Source organism: Lolium rigidum, chromosome 3 (assembly GCF_022539505.1).
Source record: "Lolium rigidum isolate FL_2022 chromosome 3, APGP_CSIRO_Lrig_0.1, whole genome shotgun sequence".
Lineage (NCBI taxonomy): Eukaryota > Viridiplantae > Streptophyta > Magnoliopsida > Poales > Poaceae > Lolium > Lolium rigidum.
In genome coordinates, this window is record NC_061510.1 from 377122492 (window position 1) to 377140288 (window position 17797).

Below are 17797 nucleotides of genomic sequence, written 5' to 3' on the forward strand. Positions count from 1 at the left end.
TCCCGATGGGAGCAGCCCTCGAGGCTATAGTCAAGTATTTATACTTGGCTGTAGGCTCAACTGACATTGTTCCTTCACTCTATATTTTGAAATCACGACTTCTGTTCAACCTTTATTTTATCGGGCGCGTGACCAGCGCTCCCGATGGGAGTAGCCCCCGAGGCTACAGTTGAGTATTTATACTTGGCTGTAGGCTCAACTTTTGTTACCTTTAAACGACTTTATGTTTTTGTCCTCCATATTATCCTCTTATCAGAAGTATAAATAATACTTCTGATAAGAGTAGCCCCCGAGCATTTGAACAAATATTTGTATTTGATCACAAGCTCCCGAAGTTTCTTTGTTGGAACAGCCGACATTTTCCTGTTGCTATTTTTAAGGAAACCAGTCGAAATTTCTTGTATGATGACATCATTGTTGACGATGGCCACGACCTTTGTATTGAAAAGGTGCGACTCCTGTCACTTCACTGTTCTGTGGGTCCAAAATCCTGCGCCGTCGACACGGCGCGCAAGTGGGGGACACACGTCCTCCGAAAATTCCGGCACGCGCGCAGCTGCCGCGCAGTAACTTTTAGCTGAAAATACCGTTTTACCCCTTTGGACATGCCTAAGGCTGAAAGTGCACCACTTCTTCATCCAACGACACGGCGCATCAGCTCCTCGCTATAAATTCACCTCGTCTTCCTCATTTGCCCCCTTCACCGTGCCGCACATCTCTCTCTTCTCTCTCTCTTCGCCATTGTTGCTCGCAAGATCCTCGTGCACGCACTGCCACTCACCTCTCTTCTCCACCAAAGCACTTCTCCATGCCGCCGCGCACCAAGCTGTTGAGGCATACAACTCCAGACACCAACGCTCCGATGGACAAGGTGGAGATCTCTGGACGGGAGAGATCCAAGATCTCAAACCAGGACCAGAAGAGCCTCAAGAAGCTTGGCCTGCTAAAGAAGCAAGATTCGCTGATCTTCCCTGGCAACGAAAGCTTCCCGCGTCCTTCGATTGGATACCGGGTAACTTTTATCGACCACCTCATTCGCGGCCTTTCCACCCCTATCCACGAGTTCCTTCGTGACCTTCTTTTTGTTTACGAGATTCAGCTGCACCAGCTGACCCCTAACTCCGTCCTCCACATTTCGATTTTCATTACTTTGTGCGAATGCTTCCTTGGCACCCATCCTCACTAGGGCCCGTGGAAGCGCATATTCTATCTCCGGCGCAACATCTCCCGCAACGCCGTCTACAATGTGGGCGGCGTTTGCATCTGCGTCCGACCCGACGTTGACTACTTCGACGCTAAATTCCCCGACTCCGTCCAAGGGTGGCGCAGGAGGTGGTTCTACGTCCAGGACGAGTGCAAGAACTCCCAGGAGTATGTCATCGCTCCATTTGAAGGTGCCGCAGAAATTGTCAGACGTCGATCCTGGGACGCAGAAGCCACTGCCGAAGAAAAGGCGGCCACTGAGGCTCTGATGAAGCGCATCCATCAGCTCCAGAACACCCACGGTGAAGAACTATCGGGTGTTCAAATAACTGCTTATTTCCTTAGGATTAGGGTGCAGCCTTTGCAGGCTCGCAAAAACCTCCTTTGGATGTATGCTGGCGAGAAAGACGTTGATCGTTTGTCCAAAGATCTCTGTGTGAAGGACTTGGAGAAACTCATCCGACGTTTTTCCTCTCTAAGCAAGAAGCACGAGGTTCCATCCTCTTGTCGCGTGGAACCATACAGTGGTAGCCACGCCCTTCCTGAAATAAGTAGCTTTTCCTCGAGTTGTTCTTCTATTTTGCGACTGCTTCCGTACTTTCCTTGTGTGTTCACCTTAGTCGTGCTTTTGACTTTTACAGAATCACCAAAAATTTTCTTCTCCCCCCCCCTTCCTGAAGGTGAAGAAGTGGATGAGCGAGCTGCTGTCACCGACGACTCGCAAGAATCCTCTCGTCCTGAGAGTGAAGTCGCAGGATCCCAGAAATTCGGGGCTGAGACGCTGGGTAGTGTTTAGATTGAAGCCCTATTCTCCAGTCAATACGATTGTTGTGCATATATGCACACGAAATATACATTACCAATCTTTGTGGTAGTGTCAATTTGAAGACTGTGTTCTAGGCTTCTGCTACTAGCAAAATGGTTCCTTCTGCTCTAATCATCATTGGTGAAAGAGCAAGCTCTACTTTTCACTTCTACCTCTAAAGATTGCCCAACTTAATTATCTGTTTCACCTTTTGCCATTTGTGCATTATTTATTTATTTTACGGTTTACCTGTTTAATTACTTTCTATTCATAGACATAATGCCCACTTGTATATAAAATGAATTATAGGAATCTGTTAAATCATGGAAGACACTCATTTTAACTCCAAAGTGAGTAAATACATGTTTCGACATTTGAATAACTATAATCTGAACTAGGCTTCTATTTATAATTTTTAAAATTAGAAGCCTGTTTTCATGTTGTAAAATTTAGAAAATGTTTTCTGGAATCTTATAGAGGAGAAAGGAAAAAAAACATAAAAAATACAGTTGATTTTTGTAGACTTTTGGTATTCAAGAAATTTAAATATATAGTATAATTTTGAGTATATTTCTAAAGTTTTTTTTTTGCACAAAGACTATTCTATCTGGATCTAAATATTACGTTTTCAAGGTATTTTCTGATATTTTGCAATATGGCATTGATGTGGCTTCCGACTCAGCTGTCAATGAGCTTGACAAGAGAGCCTAGGTGTTTGACGCGGAATTATTATTCCTTCTCCATTGTTTCAACATCAATCAATTGGGGAAAAATGTGACAGATTTACAAATCTGCTCCGATATTATAGTATCAGTCATAATGGGTGTCCTCTGTAGCTTCGTGCTCTACTAAAAACAGACCTACATTCCCGGGCACATGCTCTGCTAGTCTATCAAGACCCGTGAAGACTGAAGCCTCCTCTGTAATCTGATGTGTGGAGAGCTGATGGTAAGTGACCTAAAAAGATTGGTTCTTGCAGAGAGAAGACAATTGCGAACCCTTGGTTCTGTATGTCGTCAGTCTTATACAATGTAGTTGAGGTTCTTGTAGCTCATCCTCTTTTCGAAATGGTTAGCTTCAGTCTGGCTCAAAAAATCCAATAGATGGAAAGAAAGCGAGTCATGTCCATCATTATTCATTGAGGGGTGATCCTCAAATCGATTCCTAAGCTCATGCCGTTGTAAGCGAGCGGCGCGTACATCCACATCTCATCAGAACTCAGCACCTGATGGAAATGAAAAAAACGTATCTGGTAAGACATCACAGTCGCAGAGCTCCTAGGGGAGAGAGATAGAAATGCAATAACATGGACTTTGTGCTTAATTACCTTGATCTGCAGCTGCAAAAACTTGACGTAGAGGACTGCCTCCTCAAGCATAGTGCTGAGATCCACCTGCGAGAATATTTCATAACAGTCAGAAAACACTAGAGAAGTAGGAACTTTTGGTAACTAGCACAATCCCCAGTTCAACAAAATGGACACAGAGAAATTTACTTTGGTTCCGTTGGGTACCAGCTTCTGCAAAGCCCGGAGCTTGTCGTTGATCTTTTCCCTTCTTCTCTGCATTTCATCATAGGACAAAACTCTGAATCAATCCTTGTACGCACCCTACTGAAAACAATCAGAACGGTTGCCCATTGTGATTGTGCTCACCTTTGCGTAGAGGCTCTGGTGATTGGTCGCCAACCGGCGACCGGCCCGAGCCTTCGGTTTGGCGCCGCCGGCGACGTGATTCTCCGCGCCGCGGTTCCCCAGGGAGCAGTTGGACTCGTTGTCCGAGCAGTAGCTGCTGCTACACGTCTTGGGTACAACCTTCTTGCCCTGCACGATGACGCCAAATTCGAGAATCAGCCTCGCCAGTCGCCACATTATGGCAAACAAACTTTGTAGCTAGATATCATGCAACGTTTGAGACCTTGTGATCTGCAGCACGAAGCTTCTTCTTGTGCCGTCCAAGATTCCCGCCATGATCATCTTGGCCGGCCTGCAAAACCTTCCGCTTCGGTGTTGCGGCACCGTGGGCATTGCCATCGTTGAGGTAGCCGGGGACCATGGAGGCGCCTTTGGTGATCCTCTCCTCCTCTTCCTCCCCGGAGAGGTTGAGGTCGATGGAGCTGGAGGCGCTGCCGCAGTAGGAGAGCGCCAGCGACACGTCGGGGTAGTCGTAGCCGTCGAAGCACGGGTACGGCGCCGTCAGGAACTGCGCTACGATCTCCGACTCCTCGTCCGGCGCGTGGTACGGCGCCCACTGCGCCGCCTCCTGCGACTTGATGATAGCCCCTTTCTGTAGGTCGGCACGCGACATTGTGCAATGAGTCCTGTGTCTGGGACTGGGAGTCGCAATGCGTCACGGAGAGAAGGAAACTAGCTGCGATAGATCTTGGTATTGGCAGGGAGCATGCAAGCAAGTGGCTGATAATGTGTACGTACTTGTATATATGGCAATTGAGAACTTGAGATGAGATTGAAATGGTTTCTTGCACAGCTCAGGTTGCTAGGTGCAACCTGGGGAGTGGCTGTATGGTTGGAAAAATGTCGCAAGTGTCAGAAAATTCTGGCGAAAGCTAGAATTGGTATAACACAGCCATCCCAGAGAGGAAATGGGACATGATGGGGAACATATATCCTTCTGAAAAATGATACGCGGAATGACTCCGATTGAGGTATGGACGTATGGTTAACAGGTTAAGCAAGTGCAGGCGTGCGCCCATGAGACTGAATGTCAGTTCGTGCCGCGATCTGGCCGGCAAAAACCCAAAGAACAAGGGTTCACACACAGATAGGCAGGGACATGGCGATAGATCTAGGACAGAGATTTGGTGCACATGAGCACCAGTGATCCTTTAAAAAAAATCATATTTCTAAGTTTTAGAAAATTCAAAAAATAAATTATGATGTAGCCAGTATTGTATCCCACAAACGTGTAAACTTTCAACTGGAAATAATATATATTTTGAGCTACACAAAAATAACAAATGTGTAAATCTGAATATAGTGATTCAAATCTCCAAAAAGAAATCAGACTTTGTCATTTTTATGTACCTTAGAAAGCAAAACATTTGTAATTGAGATTTTGTACGTTAGTGGGATACATCATCAGCTCCTTTTAGATTATTAATAATTTTTTGAAACACATAAATATAATTTTCGAATTTTATTACATAGTTTTTTGCCCACGATCCAAAATGACTTTTCGATAGATCTGGAGCACCATTTACAGGAGCCGTAAGGTTTTCTTCCCCTTTCCTCCAAGAGAAAAGAAGTGCAGGATTGATCGCAACGAAATCTTCAAAACGAGTTTGTGTTGCAGCTGTACCGGATTAACAATGTGTTACGAATGATATTGCTGCTAGTAAACTACATTTATGCAAGACTGGAGTGCATAATATGAATTACAGCTTTTGATCGTTGAAAATTCCAACTAATTGCTGAGATGCGTAGTTCTTTGACTTTTTTGTAGCAACAAGCAGGCGCATTATTCGAAAAAAAAAAACAAGCAGGCGCGTTAGGAGGTTGTTTTGTTTTGTTCTTTTTCCCTTTTAGCAAGGGGTCAAGGGGACCTTCATCTTTGTTAACGCTAGCATAGCTAGCTGTGGCCTGTGGGCGTTGCAAGCACGACGCCCACATGCTGACAGTCTTGCAAGCTGCAACGATGGACAGTTGGAGCCTTCATAATCAACAGCTAGCTATGAATCATAGCTATCACAGTATAGTAGGATTTGTTTCTCTTCCCAAATTGTCATTGTCATTGGCTGCAGCAGTTCAGCTTCAGCTTCAGCCACAGTATTACTAACATAGTAACATGTACTTATAAGAGCAACTCTAGCAGGCCTAACATAAAAGCAGTTTGCTGTAAACCGCAGACCACTTTTGCACTAGAGCTCACATCCTACCGGAACATATCCCGCATAACTTATACTGTAAACTGAATATTCGTGATTTTGAGTAACAGCAACCGATGCATTTAGACAATACTTCCATTTTCAATTTACTCAACGTTAACAATAGTTTTCAATACTCAGCATTAGACAAAACTCCTCAAATTCTAAACATCTCAATATTAAATTTACAATAGTTTTGGATCCAAAAGCATGTTCTCTGATAGAACTAGTAGCAATCAAACTTCCAAATAAGTATGAATCAAATGCCCCACGAATCAAGCAACACTGTTGCATCACCATCTCCCATCACATCGAGACAAGACATTCTTGGTCGCAAAATCCCCTTCTAATCTCCCACCACTCTCTTGTCTTGTCTCTCATTCCACTCGGATCAATCATCATGACCTGGTTCTCCTCGGCAATGATATTGCTTCATCTTGTTCTTCTCGAGAGTGTTCACTTCAGTCCATCTTGCGGTTCTCCCACTGCAACAAAAATAATGTTTTACTACACATGTTTTTTTGGTAGACGAGCCTTTTTTTCACCGCCAAAGGTACTATTAAGACGAAAAGCAAAATATGGTTGAAACAACGTGATAGATTGGTCTACATCGATCCACAACCATCTGTGGTAGATGTGCTAGCATCACCACGGAAATGGCCACCATGGTAGATGTGATCCACGAGACCACTGTTGATGCCATAACAGAGTCGTAATACCAAATGCCGTTAAGGGAGACGTTAGGCCGTTAGCCTACCAAATGCCGTTAAGGGAGACGTTAGGCCGTTAGCCATGTGTCAGCAAACCAATGATCCACATGATCGAACCTTATTGGATCACGTGTATAAACCCTAGATGTCCACATGTGTCCATCTTATTAGACCCCATGTCAATGCTGCATGGTTCCACACGAGGACATCGTAATGGCCTATGTGGCAGGTTGGCATCATATTATTGGTAAAAGGGGTAGCATGTCAGAAGCCCACGTGTTCACTTTTAATTTGACCACGTGTGGTAATGCAATTGACAACGTGCTAATATGTTACTAGTACCTTGTTAATATATTATTAGTCCATGTGTTGCAACCTTAATAATCGTTTGTTGATGGGCCAAGTAGATTTTTTGGCCCGTTATTTGGTTCCAATAATTATGGGCCGTGGGCTTTCTGGTATAACCACTATATGTGTCAACAAAACTACCATCGATAAATGGAACGACAAAGTTTCCATGCTGCTAGGCTGAGCCAACATTTAGCACGCCAACAATCCATGAATCGTACACCATTAGGTAACATACATACTTCACTAGTATAGCTCGGTCTATATATATGTATCTCTCTAACCCTAGCCGCCAAGCGTAGTCCCTCGTACTCAATCCCACGCCCTCTAACCATAGTCGTCAATCCCACTTCTTCTCGATCTATCGGCCGATGGCGCACCGGATATTCCAGCCACATGCATCCCATCCCACCGGCTGAGGACGTTGCCTTCTCCTCCGCATGCTCTGTTTGCACCATCCCGTCAGTGGAGGATGTCACCTCCTCCTTCACATGCCCCGTCGCCTTCCACATAGGCCCCTTCGCCTGCGCTAGAACACCCTCCTCAGCTTCATGCTTCTCCCCATGGATACAAGTGTTGACGACAATACAAATGCGAGCGAGATAGCATCACTTTACCTCTAACTGGTGCAACCCATCCATAAACGTCTCCTCCTTCTTGTGTTCTTCTTGCAGGTAACCACCATGAGGGAGTTGCCATCCGGTTAACACGTCACTACCGACATTGCAAGATTTTGGCCTCTCGTAGCACGCCGCCGTCACATGAACGATGAACAAGAGAGACCTACCTTGCTAAAAGCTCTGCTGAAAGGACCGGTATGAGCGACTAGAGGGGGTGAATAGGCACTATTTAATTTTTAGTTCATTTTCAATTTAGGCTTTATACAAAGGTAAATTCGATAGATATTCGCCGATATGAATTTACCTATATGACAAAAAGCAAGAGAGCCGGTAAACAACAACACAAGTAGTAAATGATAAAAGTAACCTCAATGGCGACACGATAAGACATGAGGATGATTCCCGTTGTTCCTTCCTTGGTAAGGGAAGTACTTCTACGTTGGAGGGGTGTGGAGCCACAAAGGCCAAAAAGGTCTCACCATATTGTCCTTTGAAAAAACAACAAAGGTTAACTCACGCTCCATTATGATGTTGCCTTGAAGGCAGCAAGTGAAACCTTTACAACAAAGTTGGGGCAATCTCCACAACCCCATTGGAGGATCCCAACGTGACTAATGATCTCTACAACACCAAGCTCAAGATCCAAGGACGACCTCTTTGGTAAAGGGCACTGAAGCACCCAAGAGTAACAATATCCACTAGGGATTGTAAGGGGAATCAAGTTTCATCTCGTGTAAATGTACATAGAGATCTTCTCTCCCAAATCCTACATTATCAAGGAGTTTGGGTGGCTAGGAGGACATATCTAGGTTAAATGAAGTTCGACAACGATGGTGGAGAGAGGAAAAAGAGAGGCAAGTCACTTGGGGTAGAATATCCTCCTTTTATATGGGTCCCCCAAATCTTACCGTTGCAGCCTAGAGTTACAGAGTTCACGAAGAGATGAGCACAAAGTTACAGAGTTACAGAGGCTCAGAGTTGCAGCCTCAACCTCAAGCTAGAGGCCAAATTCATGAAGAGATGATCACATAAGATATCAAATGCAATGCATCTTGTCCTATTGTGTTGGGAAGACCTTTTCTTCGAACCGTTGGTGCTGTTATTGATATGAGGGAAGGTAATATTAAATATCAATTTCCTTTCAAGAAAGGTATGGAACACTTCCCTAGAAAGAGAATGAAGTTGCCTTTTGATTCTATTATTAGAACAAGTTATGATGTTGATGCTTCTACTCTTGATGTTACTTGATTTGCACTTTCTACGCCTAGCTGAAAGGCGTTAAAGAAAAGCGCTTATGGGAGACAACTCATGTTTTTACTACAGTACTTTGTTTTATATTTGAGTCTTGGAAGTTGTTTACTACTGTAGCAACCTCTCCTTATCATGTTTTTGTGCCAAGTAAAGTTTCTATGTTAAAGTTGATGTTATATTTGGGATCGCTGCGCAGAAACAACATTGCTGTCTGTCACGAATCTGGGCACAAGTCTCTGTAGAAAATTCTAAAAAATCTGCCAATTTACGAGCGTGATCCTCAGATATGTACGCAACTTTCATTAGTTTTGAGTTTTTCCATTTGAGCAAGTCTGGTGCCATTTTAAAATTCGTCTTTACGGACTGTTCTGTTTTTGACAGATTCTGCCTTTTATTTCGTATTGCCTCTTTTGCTATGTTGGATGAATTTCTTTGATCCATTAATGTCCAGTAGCTTTATGCAATATCCAGAAGTGAAAAGAATGTTTGTGTCACCTCTGAATATGTGAATTATTAATTGTGCACTAACCCTCTAATGAGTTTGCTTGAAGTTTGGTGTGAAGGAAGTTTTCAAGGGTCAAGAGAGGAGTATGATATACTATGATCAAGAGGAGTGAAAGCTCTAAGCTTGGGGATTCCCCGGTGGTTCACCCCTGCATATTTTAAGAAGACTCAAGCGTCTAAGCTTGGGGATGCCCAAGGCATCCCCTTCTTCATCGACAACATCATCGGGTTCCTCCCCCGAAACTATATTTTTATTCAGTCACATCTTGTGTTCTTTACTTGGAGCGTCGGTTTGTTTTTGTTTTTGTTTTTGTTTGAATAAAATGGATCCTAGCATTCACTTTGTGGGAGAGAGACACGCTCCGCTGTTGCATATGGACAAATATGTCCTTAGGCTTTACTCATAATGTTCAAGGCGAAGTTTCTTCTTCGTTAAATTGTTATATGGTTGGAATTGGAAAATGCTACATGTAGTAATTCTAAAATGTCTTGGATAATGTGATACTTGGCAATTGTTGTGCTCATGTTTAAGCTCTTGCATCATATACTTTGCACCTATTAATGAAGAAATACATAGAGCTTGCTAAAATTTGATTTGCATATTTGGTCTCTCTAAGGTCTAGATAATATCTAGTATTGAGTTTTGAACAACAAGGAAGACGGTGTAGAGTCTTATAATGTTTACAATATGTCTTTTATGTGAGTTTTGCTGCACCGGTTCATCCTTGAGTTTGCTTCAAATAACCTTGCTAGCCTAAACCTTGTATCGAGAGGGAATACTTCTCATGCATCCAAAATCCTTGAGCCAACTACTATGCCATTTGTGTCCACCATACCTACCTACTACATGGTATTTCTCCGCCATTCCAAAGTAAATTGCTTGAGTGCTACCTTTAAAATTCCATCATTCACCTTTGCAATATATAGCTCATGGGACAAAATAGCCTTAAAAACTATCGTAGTATTGAATATGTACTTATGCACTTTATCTCTTATAGGAAACGTGCCCGTGCGTTGCACAGGGAGTGAACATATAACTTTTGGTCGGCACTATCTAAATTTGCCTCAAAGTCAATTAAAACTTCAGGTCCTGCCTTCGAAGTGAATCAGAACTCTAATCAAATGGTAGTAGCAATATTTTAAATGTGATGAACTTTGAGAAATTTAAATTTTCAGTACTTTTATCTATTCTTTGTACTACCTATACCCGACGGGATATGTGGTGTCTGGTTCATTAACCCCCTTGTTTAGCTAATCTTGATTTCTACCTCACATTTCTGGTTGCTTCCTTTCTTATTTTTCTTTCATCTAGCCAACGAAATCATCGGAGTATTTCTCACAAATCGTGTAAGAATCAGAACATGGTCATCATCATAGGAAAGTCTCTCTTTTGAAGCCGGACTTGCACTTAGAATTGAGTTGGCCTGCAAATTCGGTAGGAGTGTCATCTCTCTTATTCCTCGAAACCCCCTCTTGCCGCCTAGTTATAGTACCCTTCAGGGCAACACCAAAACAATTTGTATTTTAATATTTAAGTTTATCTAAAATAATTTTGAAAAAACTTAGGCCGCGCTTAAAATAAAAATTATTATCTCCGTTCTAAAATATAAGCATTTTTAGAATCTTTCTAAAAAAAGGCTTGTATTTCAGGAGATAGTAATTACTAATTCGCAAGAACACTTCATGTTCAGACTTCAGAATTTAGAGAAACACTCATCTTAATTTTAACATTACATTATAGTTGCGTTTGCAAATATAAGCTCGCATCAGAGGTAAGTTGCATAAAACCATGTTAACTTGAATAATGTTTGAATTATACATATGTTATGTTTGAATTATACCTCGATTTTGGTTGCATCGATCATTATTGTTTTAGAAGTATGTTGCTTTCACCAGAATTTCAATTTTCTCAGATTTCCCACTACACAACAATATTGACAAAAGTCTATACTTAATATTAATAGGAGGAATACTTCTTCTCGTATCTATCTTGTTGCTCTGTCATATAAATTGTCAATCACCTCTATATTGAGCATAGAAAAATAAATAAATCAATACATTTACATTGCTTCCAATATCACCGTGGAAAAAATTAAAGGCAAGATGATGCATAGTGCTCACTAATTGCACTTGGGAATATTTGTTAATGAAGTAATGTTTTCATGATTATTCACGAAATGAAACATTTACAGAAATTTAGGACCAGCAGACAACGCATTTGTGCCGCCGCACATTGCATCCAGAGCCGAGTATGATTTTAGGCAGATAAAATGACCCTATGAACAACCATATTGTGCAGACTTCAGGGGCAAGAGCTTAATCAACAGACTTTCGGTCATCCAGCCTTTTACAAATGAGACGGAAAAGTAATCCTTGCAATCGAAGGAGGAAAAAAAATGTGACACATGAAGCTTACTACAGTCCAAGGTAGACTCGAAGGTATTGACTCGTTCCAGAAGGCGACCAGCAGCACTATCCGCGCGCCGCGAGCCCAATCCTGCGTCTGCGGCCACGGACTGCCACTCCATGGAGGCGTGCCGGCAGAACTAACACGGCCAGCACCACTATCCGCGCGCGGCGCGGCGCGAGGCTGTCCTGCTCCTGCGGCTGCGGCCACGGACTGCCACTGTTGAGGCACTGGCTGCCGGCAGCAGCCAGCAGCAGCAGCCTCCAAACCGGCCAGAGGACCCGGTCGAGGGAATGGGCCGCCGGCGAGGATAACCAGGTCTCCCGCGTCCTCGTGGGTCCGGTGGTCGAGCAGGTTGGGACAGCGGACCTACGGGCGGGTACAGTTTTGGGGCGCGGCGCACGATTCCGCCGCCGCCGTGAGGGGTTCCATCGCAACGTCGATTAAGGAGAAGGGACGGCCTACTCCACCTCCTCAGAAGCATACTCCCGTCTTCCTCCACGACTGCCTGGACAAGCGCAAGCCCGGCGCGTCGTCCGGGGTCATGTCCTCGAGCTGTTCCGGTTCCTGATGCAAAGCAACAACAATGTCCTCGAGCTGGACAAGAAGACCAAGTCGGCGCGCGTGTCTGCGTGAGCTGGAATCTCGACTCCTCCGACGGGGCTACGGGATGAGGAGCTGCAGATGTGACTGGGATCTCACTGGCCGGGAGGGTCCTAACCGGATTGGATCTTGGAGTTTGTCCCTCCGCCCCCGAGCAGCAGTACGGCGGTCCCTTCTCCTCGCACGGCCTCGCCAATGAACAGCAGCAAGAGAGGCACATGGGAGCATTGAACCCACCGAGCAGCAGCAGGATCGGCGCATTGGAGCTGGGCCAGGAAAGCGGCGAGATGGGGAGAGCGGGGCCGGGGGCGGCGCAGCAGACGGTGAGAGAATCGTTCTTTTGATTTAACCTGGCGGCTGCAGGCGGTGTAGTATCCCTAACTGCAGGGCGGGAGCCGCGCAGGAAAGGCGCTGGCGGCGGGGCCTGGCCGGAGGCGGGAGGAGCGCGGCTCGTGTCGGTTGAGGCAGAGCTGTACTCTGCTCCAAGCCTATGCGGAGTAGAACAGTGAAAATAAAAGATGAAACGAACCGGTACATGGCATTTTGCTGTAATATGGAATTCGGTGGGAGGGTAAAATCGTCCAAAAAAAGTTGGACGAAAATTTTGGCAGAAACCAACGGACCGAACCACGGAAACGTTAGCTCCTTTATTATTAGGTATAGATATAGATTAAGTTGCTTGTTGTGCGATAACCATGCTTCTGGGGACGCCATCAATTACTCTTTATTGAATATCATGTGAGTTGCTATGCATGTCCGTCTTGTCTGAAGTAAGAGGGATCTACCACCTTAATGGTTGGAGCATGCATATTGTTAGAGAAGAACATTGGGACGCTAACTAAAGCTATGAATCATGGTTGAAGTTTCAGTTTTGGACATATATCCTCAATCTCATATGAGAATAATAATTGTTGCCACATGCTTATGCATTAAAGAGGAGTCCATTATCTGTTGTCCATGTTGTCCCGATATGGATGTCTAAGTTGAGAATAATCAAAAGCGAGAAATCCAAAATGCGAGCTTTCTCCTTAGACCTTTGTACAGGCGCCATGGAGGTACCCCTTTGTGACACTTGGTTGAAACATGACATTGCGAAGATCCGGTAGTCCAAGCTAAGTAGGACAAGGTGCGGGCACTATTAGTATACTATGCATGAGGCTTGCAACTTGTAAGATATAATTTACATAACTCATATGCATTATTACTACCGTTGACAAAATTGTTTCATGTTTTCAAAATAAAAGCTCTAGCACAAATACAGACAATCGATGCTTTCCTCTTTGAAGGACATTTCTTTTACTTTTATTGTTGAGTCGGTTTACCTATCTCTCTCCACCTTAAGAAGCAAACACTTGTGTGAACTGTGCATTGATTCCTACATACTTGCATATTGCACTTGTTATATTACTTTATGTTGACAATATCCATGAGATATACATGTTATAAGTTGAAAGCAATCGCTGAAACTTAATCTTCCTTTGTGTTGCTTCAATACCTTTACTTTGATTTATTGCTTTATGAGTTAACTCTTATGCAAGACTTATTTATGCTTGTCTTGAAGTACTATTCATGAAAAGTCTTTGCTTTATGATTCACTTGTTTACTCATGTCATTACCATTGTTTTGATCGCTGCATTCATTACATATGTTTACAAATAGTATGATCGAGGTTATGATGGCATGTCACTTCAGAAATTATCTTTGTTATCGTTTTACCTGCTCGGGACGAGCAGAACTAAGCTTGGGGATGCTGATACGTCTCCAACGTATCGATAATTTCTTATGTTCCATGCTACATTATTGATGATACCTACATGTTTTATGCACATTATATGTCGTATTTACGCATTTTCTGGAACTAACCTATTAACAAGATGCTCGAAGAGCCGATTCTTGTTTTCTCGCTGTTTTTGGTTTCGAAATCCTAGTAACGAAATATTCTCGGAATTGGACGAAATCAACGCCCAGGGTCCTATTTTTGCACGAAGCTTCCAGAAGACCGAAGAGGAAAGGAAGTGGGGCCACGAGGCGCCGCCACAACAGGGCGGCGCGGCCTAGTTCTTGGCCGCGCGGCCCTGTCATGTGGGGCCCTCGTGTGGCCCCCTGACTTGCCCTTCCGCCTACAAATAGCCTCCATCGCGAAACCCCCAGTACCGAGAGCCACGATACGGAAAACCTTCCAGAGACGCCGCCGCCGCGAATCCCATCTCGGGGGATTCGGGAGATCGCCTCCGGCACCTGCCGGAGAGGGGATTCATCTCCCGGAGGACTCTACACCGCCATGGTCGCCTCCGGAGTGATGAGTGAGTAGTTCACCCCCGGACTATGGGTCCATAGCAGTAGCTAGATGGTCGTCTTCTCCTAATTGTGCTTCATTGTTGGATCTTGTGAGCTGCCTAACATGATCAAGATCATCTATCTGTAATACTATATGTTGTGTTTGTCGGGATCCGATGAATAGAGAATACTATGTTATGGTGATTATCAGTCTATTGTTTATGTGTTGTTTATGATCTTGCATGCTCTCCGTTATTAGTAGAGGCTCGGCCAAGTTTTTACTCTTAACTCCAAGAGGGAGTATTTATGCTCGATAGTGGGTTCATGCCTTCATTGACACCAGGACAGTGACGAGAAAGTTCTAAGGTTGTGATGTGCTTGTTGCCACTAGGGATAAAACATTGATTCTATGTCTAAGGATGTAGTTGTCGATTACATTACGCACCATACTTAATGCAATTGTCTGTTGCTTTGCAACTTAATACCGAATGGGGTTCGGATGATAACCTCGAAGGTGGACTTTTTAGGCATAGATGTAGTTGGATGGCGGTCTATGTACTTTGTCGTAATGCCCAATTAAATCTCACTATATTTATCATATCATGTATATGCATTGTTATGCCCTTCTCTATTTGTCAATTGCCCGACCGTAATTTGTTCACCCAACATGCTTTTATCTTATGGGAGAGACACCTCTAGTGAACTGTGGACCCCGGTCCTATTCTTTACATCGCATACAATCTACTGCAATACTTGTTTTACTGTTTTCTCGCAAGCAATCATCTTCCACACAATACGGTTAATCCTTTGTTACAGCAAGCCGGTGAGATTGACAACCTCATTGTTTCTTTGGGGCAAAGTACTTTGGTTGTGTTGTGCAGGTTCCACGTTGGCGCCGGAATCCCTGGTGTTGCGCCGCATCACATTTCGCCACCATCAACCTTCAACGTGCTTCTTGGCTCCTCCTGGTTCGATAAACCTTGGTTTCTTTCTGAGGGAAAACTTGCTACTGTGCGCATCATACCTTCCTCTTGGGGTTCCCAACGAACGTGTGAGTTACACGCCATCAACTACCATCTTTGTAACACCGAGAACCTCACACCCTTTTAACATATACATCTCAGTAGGATGTAAGGTCTTCACTTGGGCATGAAACTATATAATTTGTATGTGCGTGAAGTTCTTAGCCCGTCGAATCTTGTCCACATCCTACCTAGACAAAAAATCGCTCGCTGGGAGTTGAAACCTCAACAGTCGGAATGCACTTGGAAATGCAGAGAGAAAAAGGTAAGTATCCTCATCATCCCGGTAACCTGTTGACGTATGGCCATCCCATCAGAGTACGATGCTAGAAAAGTAGGTGATGGTTGTGAAGTACGCCACTTTTTCTCACGTTTAAATCTTTAGCTATGTCAAGAAATTGACTAAGTTTCTCTCTCAATGAGCTACTAATGACTAATTATTGCAAAGATGTGCAATATCTTCTATCTTTGAATGGTGTGTAGGAAATCACGTCATAATGGCAAATGGACCTGCAATAACTGAAGAAAATCTTGTCACAAGTACAAAAAAGTTGACCAGACGTCAAAAGGCGGTTCCAAGGAGTTTAGCGAACATCGGTACGGGCAAGCCCCGCTCGTACCGTTCGTCCGTACAGGGTGCCGCAACCTTCCTGAGGTCAAATGACCCTATAAGTTCTGTGAAGGGACCGGCGCCAAAAAGAGAGCCATTCGTCGGCAAACAGAGCCGCCATCTATTAGATCCATCTACACCACACTGAAGGAGACCCACCACCATAGTTCATCCATTTCACCTCCCATATCCTCCATAGCCATAGCCATCACCACTGTAATAGAGATCTCCTTGAGAATTAGCGACCATTCTAAGAATATTGCGGTTTCAATTCAAGTATTTGCAACAATGATTTCTATATTTGATCTTGATATTATGTGTGAGTGGTCCTCACGGGCTGCAGGTTGGGGTGAATCCTCGCAACATTTATATGCATCTAATCTCATGAATATGTCTAAGAATTGAATAGGAGCTTGGCAATCTTGTATCCTTGTCTCTTTGCCTCGATTCGATGATCTGCAGGTACCCATGTCTATCTGATCGATCAATGAAAGAGGTGGGATGAGGGGAGAACAGCGTGCTACCGCGAAACCGGAGTGACAGAAAGGGGAAAGTAACGGCACATGTTTAGTGATTCACTCGGGATCAACGACACAATCATATAGCTTAATGCTTTGGTATGTATTCATTTACTTAATAATTGTTGTTACTTGCGGCTGTGGGAACAATGGTTGGACCAAGAGACTCTTGTCACCTCTGGCTTTAGGGGCAAGAGTATTTACGGATGTTCTGCTCACAAATCTCTTATCACTATTTTATTTACTACACATTTGTGCTTAATTTCTATATGTATGAATAACTGCAGGAGAATCCTTGACCCTGGCCTATTTCCATCCATTGAACACAACCCACTCAAAGTAAACTAGATAGGTCCGGTAAACATAAAATTAAATCACCTAGCAAAGTCTTGTAGATGTTTCCTTTACACCATTTTAGCAGTGCTTCCCAAGGTTCGATTAAACCTAGGTCTTCTAGGGAAAAATCTTATCATACTACAATCCATAATCCGGATCGAAGGTATCAACCCTTTTTTTGGCGCCGTTGTCGGGGAAGCGATTTCGCTATTCCGGTAAGGTTACTAGAGACCTTGTTAGTTAGTTTCATTTTCATTTTTGTTTTTGTTTTAAGTTTTATTTAGTGTTATTAATTTACCTTTTTGTCATCTATTTGAAACCCCAAAAAATATTACTTTTTTTCTTTTATCATCATAAGTAAAAAATACAAAAAAGATAAGAACCATGGCACAAAAGAAGCTTGGGGAATATGCTATCTCCAATGATGATTTTAATCGTGCACCTATAACTGTTGCAGCAGAGAACTATGAAATTAAGCCTAACCTTTTAAGCTTGGTTCAACAGAATCAATTTGGAGGCTCAACCACTCAAGATTTAGGTATGCACTTGAATACATTTAGTGAGATATGTGATATGATGCGCATTAAAGATGTCAACCCCGATGTCGTAAAATTACGCTTGTTTCCTTTTTCATCAAGAGGAAAATCAAAAGACTGGTTGCTAGCTAGCCCAAAGGCACTAGTACTTCATGGGATGAGTGC